This window comes from Tympanuchus pallidicinctus, unplaced genomic scaffold (assembly GCF_026119805.1).
Source record: "Tympanuchus pallidicinctus isolate F22 unplaced genomic scaffold, pur_lepc_1.0 scaffold13, whole genome shotgun sequence".
In the NCBI taxonomy this organism is placed as follows: Eukaryota; Metazoa; Chordata; class Aves; order Galliformes; family Phasianidae; genus Tympanuchus; species Tympanuchus pallidicinctus.
Window position 1 is genome coordinate 18286200 of NW_026294648.1, and position 13432 is coordinate 18299631.

The 13432-nt window shown below is 53.8% G+C and overlaps 1 protein-coding gene and 1 long non-coding RNA gene across 5 annotated transcripts in view; both read left to right on the forward strand.

Annotated features, from left to right (window-relative positions):
* The window catches only part of LOC128076084 (uncharacterized), an 84575-nt gene extending 79703 nt beyond the window's left edge, over positions 1–4872 (forward strand). For all 4 annotated transcript variants that reach the window (XR_008204237.1, XR_008204236.1, XR_008204239.1 and 1 more), the window contains one exon: positions 331–4872. The gene's annotated coding sequence lies outside the window, so the exon portion shown is untranslated. The remainder of the gene's footprint in view (positions 1–330) is intronic.
* Positions 1–13432, forward strand: part of LOC128076087 (uncharacterized) — a 122254-nt gene that overhangs the window by 96111 nt on the left and 12711 nt on the right. The gene's annotated exons all lie outside the window — the stretch shown is intronic.

A 13432-nucleotide genomic window follows, 5' to 3' on the forward strand; every position in this document is an offset into this window, starting at 1 on the left:
TCCTAACGCACCTGCACCATTCAGTGCAGCTGCTGCTCCCTGCACGCGCTGCCCTCACCCTGCAGGGCCGTTTCTCCCCATCTCCCAGCCAGCAGCATGACCCAGCAGCCTTCTGCCTTTAAGATATTACCCTTAATTAATTTGTCTGTACCGATACTCCTGCTAATACTATTATTTGTAATACCTCAGTGCATCCCCGGGGAAGGGCACGAGTCTTAATTAACATCTGTAAAGCTGCCTGAGCACCATTCCTGGAAAACGTGAGGCAGGGAAGGTGACTGTCGTACCACCATGGTTTTAAATTCTTTTTTCTTCCCCTTTTTTTTTCAGTCCTCTTCAGCAGACTCCCAGAACTCTGACTACCCAGGCTCATTTACCAGCGTTATCTGTGCCAGCGCAGAGCCCATTGCCCCCTGCCCCTCCCCACAGCACAGCCCCACTGCCCTATAGAGCAGACAGGACCCAGCAGTGCTCATGGACTTCCTCAGCACAGCTCTCACCCCTGTCTGCATGCACACACACACAAGCACACTCCCTCAGTGGATACACGGAAGTTGTCCTGCAATGCTTTGCAGCCCCCCAGCAATATGCAGGACCACATTCCTGCCCACTGACCAGCAACCCAGGGGCTGCCCAGCACGCTCACCTCGCCGTGTGGTGCCTGAGGCCCCACTGCTGCTGTGCTGAAGCTGCTCCGCCAAATCTCCCACATCTTGGCCGAGCTGAGCTCCCAGGCCAGCCAGATTTCTTATGCTTAGCAAAAATATTCATTAACGACTTAATCTGCACACACACAGGGGAAGCTTTTAGTGTATTTGTTCTAGGTCCGTGAAACAGTGATCTGGCCACTGCTTTAAACTCTGCCTTGATCTGTGATCTCAGAGATGAAGAATTCAGCAAAATGCTGCTGGGGGAGATGTCCCAGAGCATCCCCTGTGCTCACACTGCAGCGTAACCGCGGACACGCACCGCTCGACCCAGAAAGCGCGTGTTGCAAGAATGTGCTTTGAGCCACAGCTCATGGGCAAGGCCATGGGACCAGCTGTGCTCTTGGTGTTTGTTTGCCAGCTTTGGGATTTGTGTCACAAACTCCGTGTCATTTGTGTCCCAGCTGCTGAAAGCACGGAGGAAGCAGATGAAAGCCTTTCGCATCTGCTCCCTGGGAGTGCCGGAGTTCCCCACATGCCACCTTTAACTGCTCCTCTGATGGCTTTGGGTCTGAGGGCTCTGGGGTCAGCAGCACTGTGGAGTCCTACACTGGGGAAGGATTTGGCAGAATGCAGAGGGTGAGACTCTTGGCCCTGGCTTACATGGAGGGAGAGTGGGATGGGAGCACGTGAGCCCATGTCAAGGCACTGCGCTGATGCCACAGGGGAAGATGGCTCTGACTGCAGCACCCAGCCATGTAGGTGCTTTGTGGCTGCCATGTGAGCACAGCCAGGGCTCAGAAACATCCTGCTTCTCAAGGCATGTGCTGAGAGAGCTGAGATGCTCCTATGGGACAGCACGGAACCCACGGACTGAAAAAAGGCAGTGACAATTGATGTCCCCCTTCCCGCTCCCTCCACAGACTGTTATGTCTGATGCTAACCTGTTACAGCTGATAACAGTCGCAAATGCTGCTGCTGCTTTCATAAAAATTCGTGGGATGCCAGATTATTTCCACGCGCAATGGAAAACCTGGGGCCGTGTCGCATGGCCTTCTGCCCAAACATCTCCACCACAGCCGCTGTGGAAATGGGGCTGGGAATGCCTTGAGGCTGGGGCTGCCCAAAGTACTGACCGCTGGCTGAGGACGGAGGGACAGATGGACACACAGCTCCTATAGGAGATTCTAAGCACCGGGGGAACTCCATGGACACATCCCGATGGAAGCTGAGTTCCTCAGTCCCATGGGAACATCCGGAGCGTGTTCCAGCCAACAGCCCCTGTGCCTTGAGCAGGATGTGCTCCCACGGAGCAGCGCGGGGAGGGCGAGGAGAGAGCAGTTGGCAGGAGCGCAGCTGCGGCTCGGTGTGAGTTTCTGGGGGGATTTTTATAGGGGGAAGGCTGATGAGTAATAAACAAGGTGCTGCCTGATTCTTGTTTGGAGGAAAAAGGGGAGGGAGAGAGGGGCTGAGGGGAAGAGAGAAGCACAGGGAAGAGGAGAAGGAGAAAGAAATGACCTTGGTGAGCTTTTCTGGCTGCTCTCCAGGTAGCAGACTGATGCCAAAAAAATCTCCGAGTCCCTTTTGGCTGGAAGTACGCTCCCTGCGTTAGGTGAATCACACACACATTTCTGGAACATTACATGTTCACAGTTGCAAAGCTCACAGTAATTAGAAAAACTACAAGACCAAGGCAGGGGGAAAACTATGAGTCACACATGGAAGCAGTGTTATTGTGCTGCAGGAGGATCAGCTTTGCAGACTGCCGAAGGTAAGCGTGCATCGGCTGCACCCTGCCCTGCCTGGGGTGTGCAGGGCTGTGCGTGCACAGAGGGGCTGAGCTGCAGCCAGGTGGGGTGTGAGGTTCACATGGAATGGCCCTGGACAATGGATTGCTGCTGAGGCTCTTCACTTTCTGCAGGGATGTTCTCACCCACAGTCAGAGCGCTGCCCACATTGAGCATCATCCACATCCAACCTTGAATTTCACCATTCCAAAATAAGCTCTTCTTACTGCAGATGGAGAGCTGTAATGCCAGGATCTGCTCACAAGGAGTTATTTCAGTGCAGCACCCTGCACTGGTGGGTGCACAGCTGCCGCCAGGCTACGTGTGACCAGGAGCCCACTCTCTGGCACGTACCTGCAGCAGGGGGTGACTGACCAACCGCCCACTGCTGCTCTGCATTGAGTTGGTGGGAGAGCCCCCAGCAGCCCCCTGCATTCAAGGGGGTTTCATAAATCACGCAGACAGTCTTGTTTCAAATGAACCAATGGATGGAGCTTTTATCCCTTTCTTTGCATGACCCTTCTGCTGGTATTCATTAACAGCACAAAGGGTGCTTTAACCTAGGAGCAAACCGGGCTCTTCTCTGTTTAGTTAACTCTCCTCCTGAGTCCTCCCATTTGGCACAGGCAGAGCCATGCTCCTTGTGCGTGCATTGCCTTGTGTTGGGTTACTCTGCATCACGTTGCATTCTGTTGTGTACTGCGCTGCACCGCCTTGCATCGTGTCGCATCGTGTCACATTGCATCAGATCATCAGATCATACTGCACGACATCCTGTTGCCTTGCATGGCCTGGCAGCGTGTTGCATTACATCACGTTGCACCTTTGGGTGAGCTCTCAGCTGTGTCGCTGCCTGGTTCCTGAGCAGCATGAGCTCCCGCCAGCCCAGACGCAGTGCTCCCAGATCAGCCTTGTCCAGCAGCTATGGGCAGAGAGGGCTGCCAGCGGTCAGCGGAGCCTCCATTCAGGGAAGGCCAAGGAGTGGATTACGCAGCAGATGATGAAGCGATGCTATGGACAAACCGCCCAAACACGAAATCTTCCTGCAATACTCCAAGACAGATTGTTACACATCTCTGCCAAGAAATCAAACATTCCTGCTAGAGTCAGGGCTTTCACAGAAGCCCCCTCCGAGACATCAAGTGAGGCTAAGACAACAGTCCAGAGCTTTGCTAGCAAATCATGAGTCCCGAGTGTCTCTCCAGCTGGCAGGACCATCACTGACCTGAATGGCCTTGTCCTCCCCGAAGCAGCTCTGTCAATTTGGCCACAATCCACTTAATAATGTAGCTAGAGTATAAAGATGTATCCAGGCCCAACCACAAAACAGCTGGAGTCTGTAGGGTTGACTTAATCCTGGTAGAATAAAACAGGGAAACTAGTGGGAGTCAGTGAGGATGTTGCTGGCTGGGCTTGGAGCAGTGCTGAGTAATAAAAGGGATCAAATGTGTTAGGCGCAAGCTGTCTGGAGCCTCAGTTGTTGTTGTTGTTTTAACTAATTGAATTTTAGTGCTGGTGAAAGGTACCAGATTGACAGCTCTGGGGAGCGGTGTCTGCTTCTCACACCAGGTACAGAACAGTCAGCCCCCTCTTAATTCCCATCTTGGCCCAGACCCCGTGCTTTCCTCTCCTGGGGAAGGCCCCTGACATCTTTCCTCGTGCAGCTGGGACCTGCACCAGGGCTCTCTGCATGTCCCACTGACCTGCTTGGCCGTGTGGAGGTGCTTCAGGTCTGGGAGGACAGAAAAAGCAATGGGCACAAGGATCGTGATCATGCCTGGAAAGGGCTGGGCAACTGCAGGGGCTGTCTTGGGGTGGAGTGATGTTGAAGGCTCACGCTGTTCAGGGTAAGAATTCCACTTTAGCCAGCTCCCAGGAAGGGCCATGCAGGGCTGTGACTGGGTGGGAATGCTGGAGCTGGGGCTGGAGGGTGAGGGCAGGAGCAGCATCTCAGAGAGGATCAGCGGCTGCATCCCTGGGGGTGCTGGAAAGGGGTGCAGCTGCATGCAGGTGCTGGGTGGCGCAGGCAGAGACACTGCAGGGCTTCACCCCCCTTCTGTGAGGCAGGGACAGCAGGGACAGTCCTCGCCTGGTCAGTGCTGCAGGGTCTGTCACTCTGTGCTTTTACCCAGTGGGTGTATGACAGCCAGAAGACACCTGCACCATGCAGGGCTCTGCAAGTTGGGGTGAGTCTGGCCCTGGGCTATGCAGGGCCATATGCAGGCAGCAGCAGCACCAGAGACCCTCTGTTCCAGCAAGCACACTCATGGTAGCAGCTTCCCAGGGCTGGCTGCTTGCAGGACACCTTGTCAGCCCTGCTCTGTAAATAGCTGGGAAGCAGCCCAGCAGGAAGCTGCAGGCTTTTGGAGAGGAGAAGGGAAGGGCTGGGCTTCAGCGCTGCAAAGTCCTGGTCAGAGGGGGCTGGTGGGGCCAGGCAAGGCAGGGCCATGCTGGCAGTGCAGTGCTGTATCCCTTTGCATGCCTGTGGGCTGGCACACAACAGCTGGCAGCAGGCAGCACAGGGCAAGGCTTGCTCTGCCTGGTTGGGAGTGATGCACTGCTCCTATTGTGGGGACTTTGGAAGTTGCTTAGCAGACACTGAGGAAGATAAAAGCACAGAGATTTGACCTTTTCAGGCATGCTGTGACCATCCAGGTGCAGAATCTGGGAAGCATTTGTTTGTGATCCTGATGGGCACCGGACACAAATTCCCCAGTGTGCAGGTCCCCTTCTTGGTGGCTCTCTAACTTAGATGAATACAGTGCTGGTTTCAGGACTGGATGGAGCACTGCTCTGCTTTGCTGTGTCAGTTCCTATGTTCTGACCCACATCTTGCAGGCATCTATTGGGAGCTGGCTCTGGTGTCAGACTCACAGTATATTGGATTTCCAACTGGGGCAGCTGCATGGGAACTGTGGCCCTGCTAATAACATGGTGTGCCCCATCCCTGCCCATCCCGGGAGGAGGGAGTTGAAAACAAGGAAGGATTAACAAAAGCCATTGCTTTACTGTAATGTGCCCTGGATTGCTTTAGTTCATTTTATTTTTTTTCCTAGGGAGTTGAGATGAGTGCATTTGTACATTTCTGAGTGATCTCAAATTTTGAGTGCAGCCGTGCTGTGCTGTGCTGTGCAGGGAGAGGCTTAGCATGGAGCTCGTGTAGTGCAACAGCTGAAACTCAGCATCCCCAGTGCAGGAGACATTGCAGCTGGTGCAGTTGTGTTCAGCACCCAGCATGCACACGCACAGGAGGGGAAAGTCAGCACAGTCTCTGCGGGTAGCCACGCTGGGGGACAGGTTCCCTGCTCAACACACATTTTTTGTAATAAAAAGATAAATGCAGCCTTTCGTATCTGAGCTTTTCCTTTGGGAGGGATGTCGTGGCTGGAGGACATGGAGATCTGCTGTCTTTCAGAGTCACTTCAGCAATCAAAGTCCCCCCAGCTCTAGCTTTAAAGGCTGAGGTCTCTGGCTGGTGGCAACGCAAGGCGCTGCCTCCCCGCTCGCGGCCAGCCGCTCCTGCTAATTACCGAGCTGCTGCTCTCCTCAAACCGTGCCTGCGTCAGAAGCCCAGCATCAAGGGGAGCCGGCGTGAGTCAGACTGGAAAGCCCTGAAAAACACCATACAGGGCCTGGGTGCTGCTGGGGCTGCGTGGATCTTTGGTGCCCTCCTGCCAGCCCCAGGCAGGGCACATCGGAGCACAAGTCCTGCTGCTCCGGAACTGCTGCTGCAGCCCAGGTCAGTGCTGCTGCCCACGCTGCCCATCTCGTGGATCCAGTGCTGTGTTAGCACTTCTCGCTGCCCTGCAGCTCCTTTGTCCATATGGATGTTGGGTGTCTCGTTGTCCTTTGGAGCTCCCCATGGGATGCAGACCACCCGTTTGTTGGTTGTTGCAGAGAAGCAACAACCACAGGGACATGCAGAACACAGCATGACCAGTCCCCAGGGGAAGGGAAGGGCTGAGGCAGACCCCATTCCCCACCCAAAGCCCAAGCCCTTTGCTTGGGGTCCTCCAGGGGCTGCAGCCCGAGGTCCCTCCCATGTCCCACCCGGCGCGGTGACAGCGGTGGCAGCGGGAGCGGCGGAGCTCAGCCGGCACCTGGCACTGCTGCTGCTCGGAGCTCGGCGTCATTGAAATGCAGACAGCGAGGGCTGCACGACAAAGCGGGTGGCGGGCGTCCCTGTTAGCTGGCCTTGCATGCCACCTACGGTTCTTTCGGTGGAGGTGATGCGTGCTCTTTGTTTGACGGAGGAGCCGTTTATTTGCAGTCAGGCTGAGGCATCAGTGGCAGACAGAGATTCCCCAGCGGCTGTCTCTTTATCTGGAGTAAAACTCCAATATAAAACCCATAATAGGCAGCGCTGGCGCCTGGCCACAGCTCAGCTGTGCCGAAGGGCTGCATGCAGTGCCCCGCTCGTGGTGGGCACGGAGCTGGTGCGCATCTGGCAGAAAGCAGCTGTAATAAGGAATGGTTAAGAAATGAGCCACGTGCTATTAAGATGCGCCATGGGAAGTAAGAGGGGTCTCGTATGGCAGCTCAAGCCAAGGAGACCGTGTAACTGGTGGGGAGATGTGCTCTGAAGCTGCCACTGCATGGCTGCTTCACACTGGGCTCTTGGATCCAGCAGGCAGCCGACCTCAGCGCCTTGCAGCTGCTCCAGCCCCAGCCCTGAGATGCCTCCTCCTCCTCCCAGAGGTGAGTTTGAGCCTCGGGCTCCAAACCCAGCTTTCAATTTCAGACAGCTTTGGGTTTCCTGTGTCCAGATTTGGGTTTGCAGTTTTCCTTGAGAGGAAGAGGAAGAGCACCTGTGTGGTTAAACCCAGGCCCTGACGCATCCCTGCCAAGACCTCAGGGTCACCAGAGTCCGCAGGGATGGGGGCATCTCAGAGTCCTGCTGTCTCAGCCCTGGGCTTTGTGAGTCAGGGTCTGTAGGACAGAGCTCTGGCAGGTGGGATGAGTGGCCACATCCAGCATCACATGGCACAGGGAGGTGACAGCAAGCAGCAAAGAGGATGCAAGAGACAAATGTCTGTGCCCCGTGTGCCAGCACTAATGGGGGAGGATGTGCTTGAAATGCTAACAGTGTGGTCACTGCTGGAGCAGCAATATGGAGCTGATGGAGCTGAGTGCAGGTCACAGCCAGGGGAGCCAGCGGGGTTTGTCTGATAGTGTCTCACCTTTGAAGCTCAGTGTGAAGATGCAGTGACTTGGAAATCTGCACCGTGGAGCCTGAGCTTCATCAACCAGACTGCTTCTGCCTCATTGCATTTAAAGAGAATGGCGTCTCAATGCCAGAGAGGAGCAGTGCTGGAACCCCAGCTGGGGCTAATGCTGACTGAGACGAGTGCTGTTTTATCTGAGAATTCTTACCCGAAATATGGGGAGAGTGCTTCGAAGTAACCTTCCTTTTCTGGGGATGCAGGGCACACGATGAATGCTGGGGCGGACACAGTATCTATGAGAACCCCATCGTGACGTACCTGGGGGTGAAGAGCAGCCATCTCCAGAGGCGACCTCAGCCCAGGACCTTTCCAGAACACGCAGCCCAGTGCCTGGTGTGAGGGGCTGGAGGGCAGGGGCTGTTCACACTGTGCTGTGCCACCACGTAGCACCGCACAGCGGCCAAGAAGGTGACACCCCTGCGGTGCCCCTGCTCCTGCCTCTCAAATCCAAACGCGAGGTTGCCTTGGAGACAGTGGGACACGATCAGTCCCCGTTGCTCTGATGGCTCCGAGATGCAAACTCGTGCCTCACAGGGAGCCGTCCTGGTACCAAGGCAGCATAGCACACGATACCACACGTGCACCACAGCTTACCCCACATTGTGCTGCCTTGCTCCACCCCTGGGGCTGGCAGCCCATCACCCAGTGAGATGCTGCACGCAGTCCGATTCCTATGGGCTCCTGTGTGTGAATCCACCTGCTCCGAGCATGGGGTGCCCCGTGCAGCTCTGCAGGGCGAGCAGAGCCCTTCAGTGCCAGCACTGGGGCTGCTGGTGATGGGAGGCTGCCCACGCCTGCTGCTGAGCCCCGGAGCCCCCAGAGCCCGCTGTCCTGCGCTGGAGATTTAAGCTCAAACAATAAGGGTAATGGACAGGAAATTAGAGATAAGTAGGTGGTTTGACAGGATTAGGGATAAGCAAAAGAAACATAATTATGTGATAGCTGCTATCGGACAAGGGCTCCTATGAAAGGGAATGTAAATGACCTAAAAAAAGCACTACACCAGATCAAACAGCCACGCTTTGCAGATAACAGCCCAAAAACACAGCGTATAAATATTTATCACAAATGAATTCTCCAAACACTCCCTGCTCACCATCACGTTAACAATAGATGGGACTGAGGATAATAAAGGTTTTCACAATCCTTTTTTTTTTCTCCCCGGGGCTTTCATGCCCGTCCAGCTGTGCGGATGGGTGTGAGATAGGAAGAGGGGTGAGCGCCCAGATGGGTGCTGTGGGTGCTGTGGATGCTGTCCCCCCACGGCGCTCAGGGTCCCATGCCAGCAGCAGGGAGCGGCCAGCAGCCCTGGGAGCAGCCCGGCCCTGCGGTGAGCTCCTCTGCTTGTTGTTATTTATTTGTCAAGAGGGAACACAAAGCCTCCATAACCTGGGCTTGCAAATTACTGAAGCCCAGGAAATGAAAACTCCACGGCAGCATTAATTGGAGGGCTTTTTAATTAAAATCAGCTTGTTTCCCGATCAAAGATTAAAGGAAGGAAGAGGGCTGGAAAAAAAAAAATATAATAAAACAACTCCCTCTCTGCCCCTCTCTGGCATTCATGAGGTGTGGGCTGAGCGCCCTGCGTCATCCCCGCTGCTTTGCTCTCATACCTTTTGATTTTTTCCCCCACTAATGTCTTTTTTTGTCTCTCCTTTCTACCTGACCTCATCCTCAGCTGCTTTCTCTCTCTGCCTGTCGGGTTGAGCCTGGACAGCCCCTCGCTCGGTGCTCGCTGGGCTCAGCGTTTGGGAGCAGGGTGCTGTTCCCCCAGCCTATCCTTGTCCCCTTGAGTGTCCCTGTGTGTGAGCAGAAGCTCCCTTGCACAAGGAAGGGTTATTCTGCTCTGGACTTCTTGATTTGAGAATTAAATTCTGGCACAGAACTTAGTGGTGCCCAAGGATTTAGCTGCTGTGACTAAATGGCATTTGATGGGGCTAAACAGAGTGCAGTGTTAATGAAGCCGTGGATTTGTTGCTTCGAAAGGACTGACATCCCCATGGCTGCTGACAGCTGTGGGGGAGGAAAAATAGGAACAAAATCAGGAAATTCTTTAAAGAAAAAACATGAATTTACCAAAAAGCATTATTTCAGCTCCAGTCCCAGAGTAGCCACCAAGGACATCACGACCCAACACCAGATATGTAGGGGGGCTCAGAGCTGGCTCCAGAGGTAGCAGCACGTGCTGCCCGCAGAGAAAGCTGAAGGAGGACCCAGCCCCAGGAGAAGAGGGGCAACAATGATAAGAAATTGAGTTGAGGGGGAATTAGTGTCAGTCAGCAAGGTTTATAGAAATAGATCTTGCCAAACAAACCCGATTTTGTTTGGTAATGAGATTAGGCTTGCAGTGGTGGAGGCAGCGTGTGGCTGCAGCATGGGGCTGCTGGCTCCTGTGCACCCCAGCACCCCAGACCTTGGGGGGCCCTGGGGGCTCCCATGTGACGAGGAGGGGCAGGGGGCTGCAGCACTGGGGATGCTGGGGTGGGGGTGTGATGACCCTGTGAGCCCCATCCTGCCCACTGCATCGTTTTGCTGCTGGGGCTCTGGAAAGCCACTAGAAAATGGAAAGGGTCCAGAGAAGAGCCACAGAAATGGCTGAAAAAATACCTTCGTTGTGCAAGTACCTATTAGTACATGAGCGTGGGTTTAGGGAGATTAGAGGGGATGCTAAAACTACTTTTCCAGTGGGGGAAGGAGTAAGGGAAGTGCTGAGCAGAGGCTGAGTGTGAACAAGGTCACACTGAAAATAATGCTCCCTTCTGGACGGGAAGGGGCCCTCTCACCATCCCTTGGGGTTCCTTTCTGTTCCAAATCTCTCCGCAGCCAAGATGTTTCCACAGACACATTCCAGCTGCATGGAAAGAAGGGGAAAGGTCTGAACATGGGGCAGAAGCACCCTGGCGCCACGGGATGGGAGGTGGTGGCACAGAGAGCTGTGGCCAATTGAGGTGCTGCTGCATTCGTGGGGACCTTCTGCTCCTTGCTGCTTTGTCCCCTCTGTGTTGGGCACCTCCCCGCCTTCTGCACCATGTGAAAGTCACGAGACAAATCCCCCGACCAGTATTGCCCAAAGTCCCATTTGCCTTAAATACTGAAGATGTGCAGAACTCACTGAGTTCTGATTCCCAGTGGGAGCCACCCAGCACTCTGGACCTCCCCTCTGCAGGATGCTGCATGTGGTCAGGGGCGCCCATGAGCCCCATAGCCCACCCCAGCCCAACCCTGGGCCCATCCCAGCATCACAGAGAGGAGCAGGGCAGGATGTGGGGGTCTCCTGGTAGCTGCCGGGAACCGGAGCTCTTCTCCCCATCAGAGATATTCCTTATGTGCACGAGATGCAGGCTGAATATGAGAAACACATTGATTGAGGTTTCGCAGCTACTGAACGCAGTAGATATGTATCAGTTACACCACAGCCCAAACCTGTATCAATGTGTTTCTAATAATCAGCTGGCATCTCATTAACATAAATAACTGTCTTCTCCCATTTGGGAGAGCGGCTCCGTGGCTTGCTAACTGCACATTACCCAAATGCCAATTGCTTATTAGAACAATCTTTCTGCAGGTTTGACTCCCAGGGAATGGTGGTGTAATAAGACATCACTTGTTACATAGTTGTTAGACCTCGATAAATATGTTTCTAATCAGCAATTAGTACTTAATTAACACACTGAAAATATCATTTTCAATCTAAATGAAGCTTTTACAGGAAATCTGGAGAGTGGGGTGGGAAGATACGAGCGAGCAGTGTGTGGGCAATGGGCAGAACTCAGGACAGGTTGGAAAGAGGTGTTTGCCTGGGTTGAGTCTTTGCTCTGATGTCAATACAGCTCCAGGAAGGGGCTGGGTTGGATGGGAGCCTCTGGGTGCTGCTGCCATCCCACGGTGCAGTCAGGTGCTGGCCACACGTGCTCAGGTGGGTGCCTTCACGTGCTCCTCAGATGCCTCACGTGAAAACAGCGCCGTGATGTGATTCCATTTTCCTCCAAGGAAGTTTCTGCACCCCTGCCACCATCCTGCCTTCCCTCTGTCACCGTATTCCTGTTAGGCTTTGCTCCCCATTTTGCTTGCTGCAGTGCAACCTCCTTTACCCTCGCTTCCCTTCCTAAGGGCAGACACAGGGATGGGAACAGGACAGGGCTGTGTGCCACCAGCTCGGTGGGATGAGGACAGATCAGCCCTCCCCACAGCACTGCGTTGTGGCACACGGGGCCGTGGTCCCTGCAGGCTGTCCCAGCAGTGCTGGCACACACACAGGTGAAGGGATTCAGGGCTTTAATCTGCAGGGCCGCTTGTTTGTCCTTTCATTTCTCAAGTGGTTCGGAGGGAATCAGGGCTCAGCAGCAGGATCGTTAATGCAGAGCAAACAATGGGCTCTTTAGGTCCTTTCCAGCTAATCATCATTGATACAGGCTGACCTTTCTGTCCCTCCCTTAATCCCCAAATCTGGATTCTGCTTTGCATTAAGCCACCTCAAAGGAAAGGTACCAGGAGATAAACCCTCACTGCTGCAGGAGCAGGGCTGCAGCCACACCACGCCTCACAGCACGGGCTGTCAGGGGCTGACCCTTCTGCTCCCTCTCCACAAACCTCCCATCACCACCCTGCTATGGGCAAGGACAGATCCTCCTGCTGGGCTGCATGAAGCCTGGCAGCGGGTGAGGCTGAGGAGCTTCTGGGTCGGGGTGTGCTAGGCTGAGCCTGACAGCTTCTTCTTCTTCCTTGACACCAAATTTGCTAAAAAATACAGCTGTGATGTGAAATAAAGGCGTTTGTGAGTGCGAATTAAATTCTGGTAGCTCTTACCCTGTTGGATGTGACAGAAATGTTCAAACAACCAAAATGTTTTGAAATGCAATACCGGAAGGGTTTTGTTCCTCCATGTTAAATCACTGGTTTTATTTCAAATAAACGGCCCAGATTTTAAAGAGGAAAAAGAGTAACTTTGCAGTGAGCAAAATCTGTGGCATTGTGTACAAACAGGACAGCAGGGATATGCTTGTCTGTGTGAGTGTAAGTCTTGTTTTCCTTGGATAAATACTAAGAAATGCAGAGATCATCCATCCATCATCCATCATCCATCCACACATCCTTTCTTCCATTCATCCGTCCATTTTTTCCTCCCTTCCATCCCTTCCCCACCTAGAGGCACTCCCCAACCCTTCCCATTCAGACCTGATGAGGAGGTGGCGTAACAATCTTAATTAATTGACATAATTAAGTTCCCAGCTGGTAGGAAGCTGGATTTCACAGCAGCTGGGCTGTCCATGAGGGAGGCAATAAGAGCTTCAGTAACCAGAAGGAGTGCAAAGTGAGCAGTGCGGAGCTGGGGTAGCTGAAGGTGTGCAGGACTGTGAATGCAGGTAGGGTTGGTGGTGTTTGTTCCTGTGGTCCCTGCTCTGGGCACAGCTGTAAGGTGGCTGCGCCTTTGCCAGGCTCCCATTCCCCATGTTAACCTTCCTGAAGGGCCCTGCCTGAGGAAAAGGCTTTTTTAGTTATGTGCATATGTTTTTATTGTTTTTGTTTCTTCCCCCCCACTCTTCCACCACTCTCCCACATGGTTTTTCTCCTTTTTTCAGCTCTGAAATAGTGACAGCCATCTGTTTCCCTGGTGCAGCACAGGCCCTGTCAGTGGGTAATGCTGAAATGAGTGACTGGAGTGGGCAGGATGTGCCAGCACATGGCTGGCTGCCGCCTGCCTTCCCCAAGCACAGGGACAGCTGCTCCCTCCCTTGAATGGCTGGAGAGTGATTTTTTTTTCCCATTCTCTTTT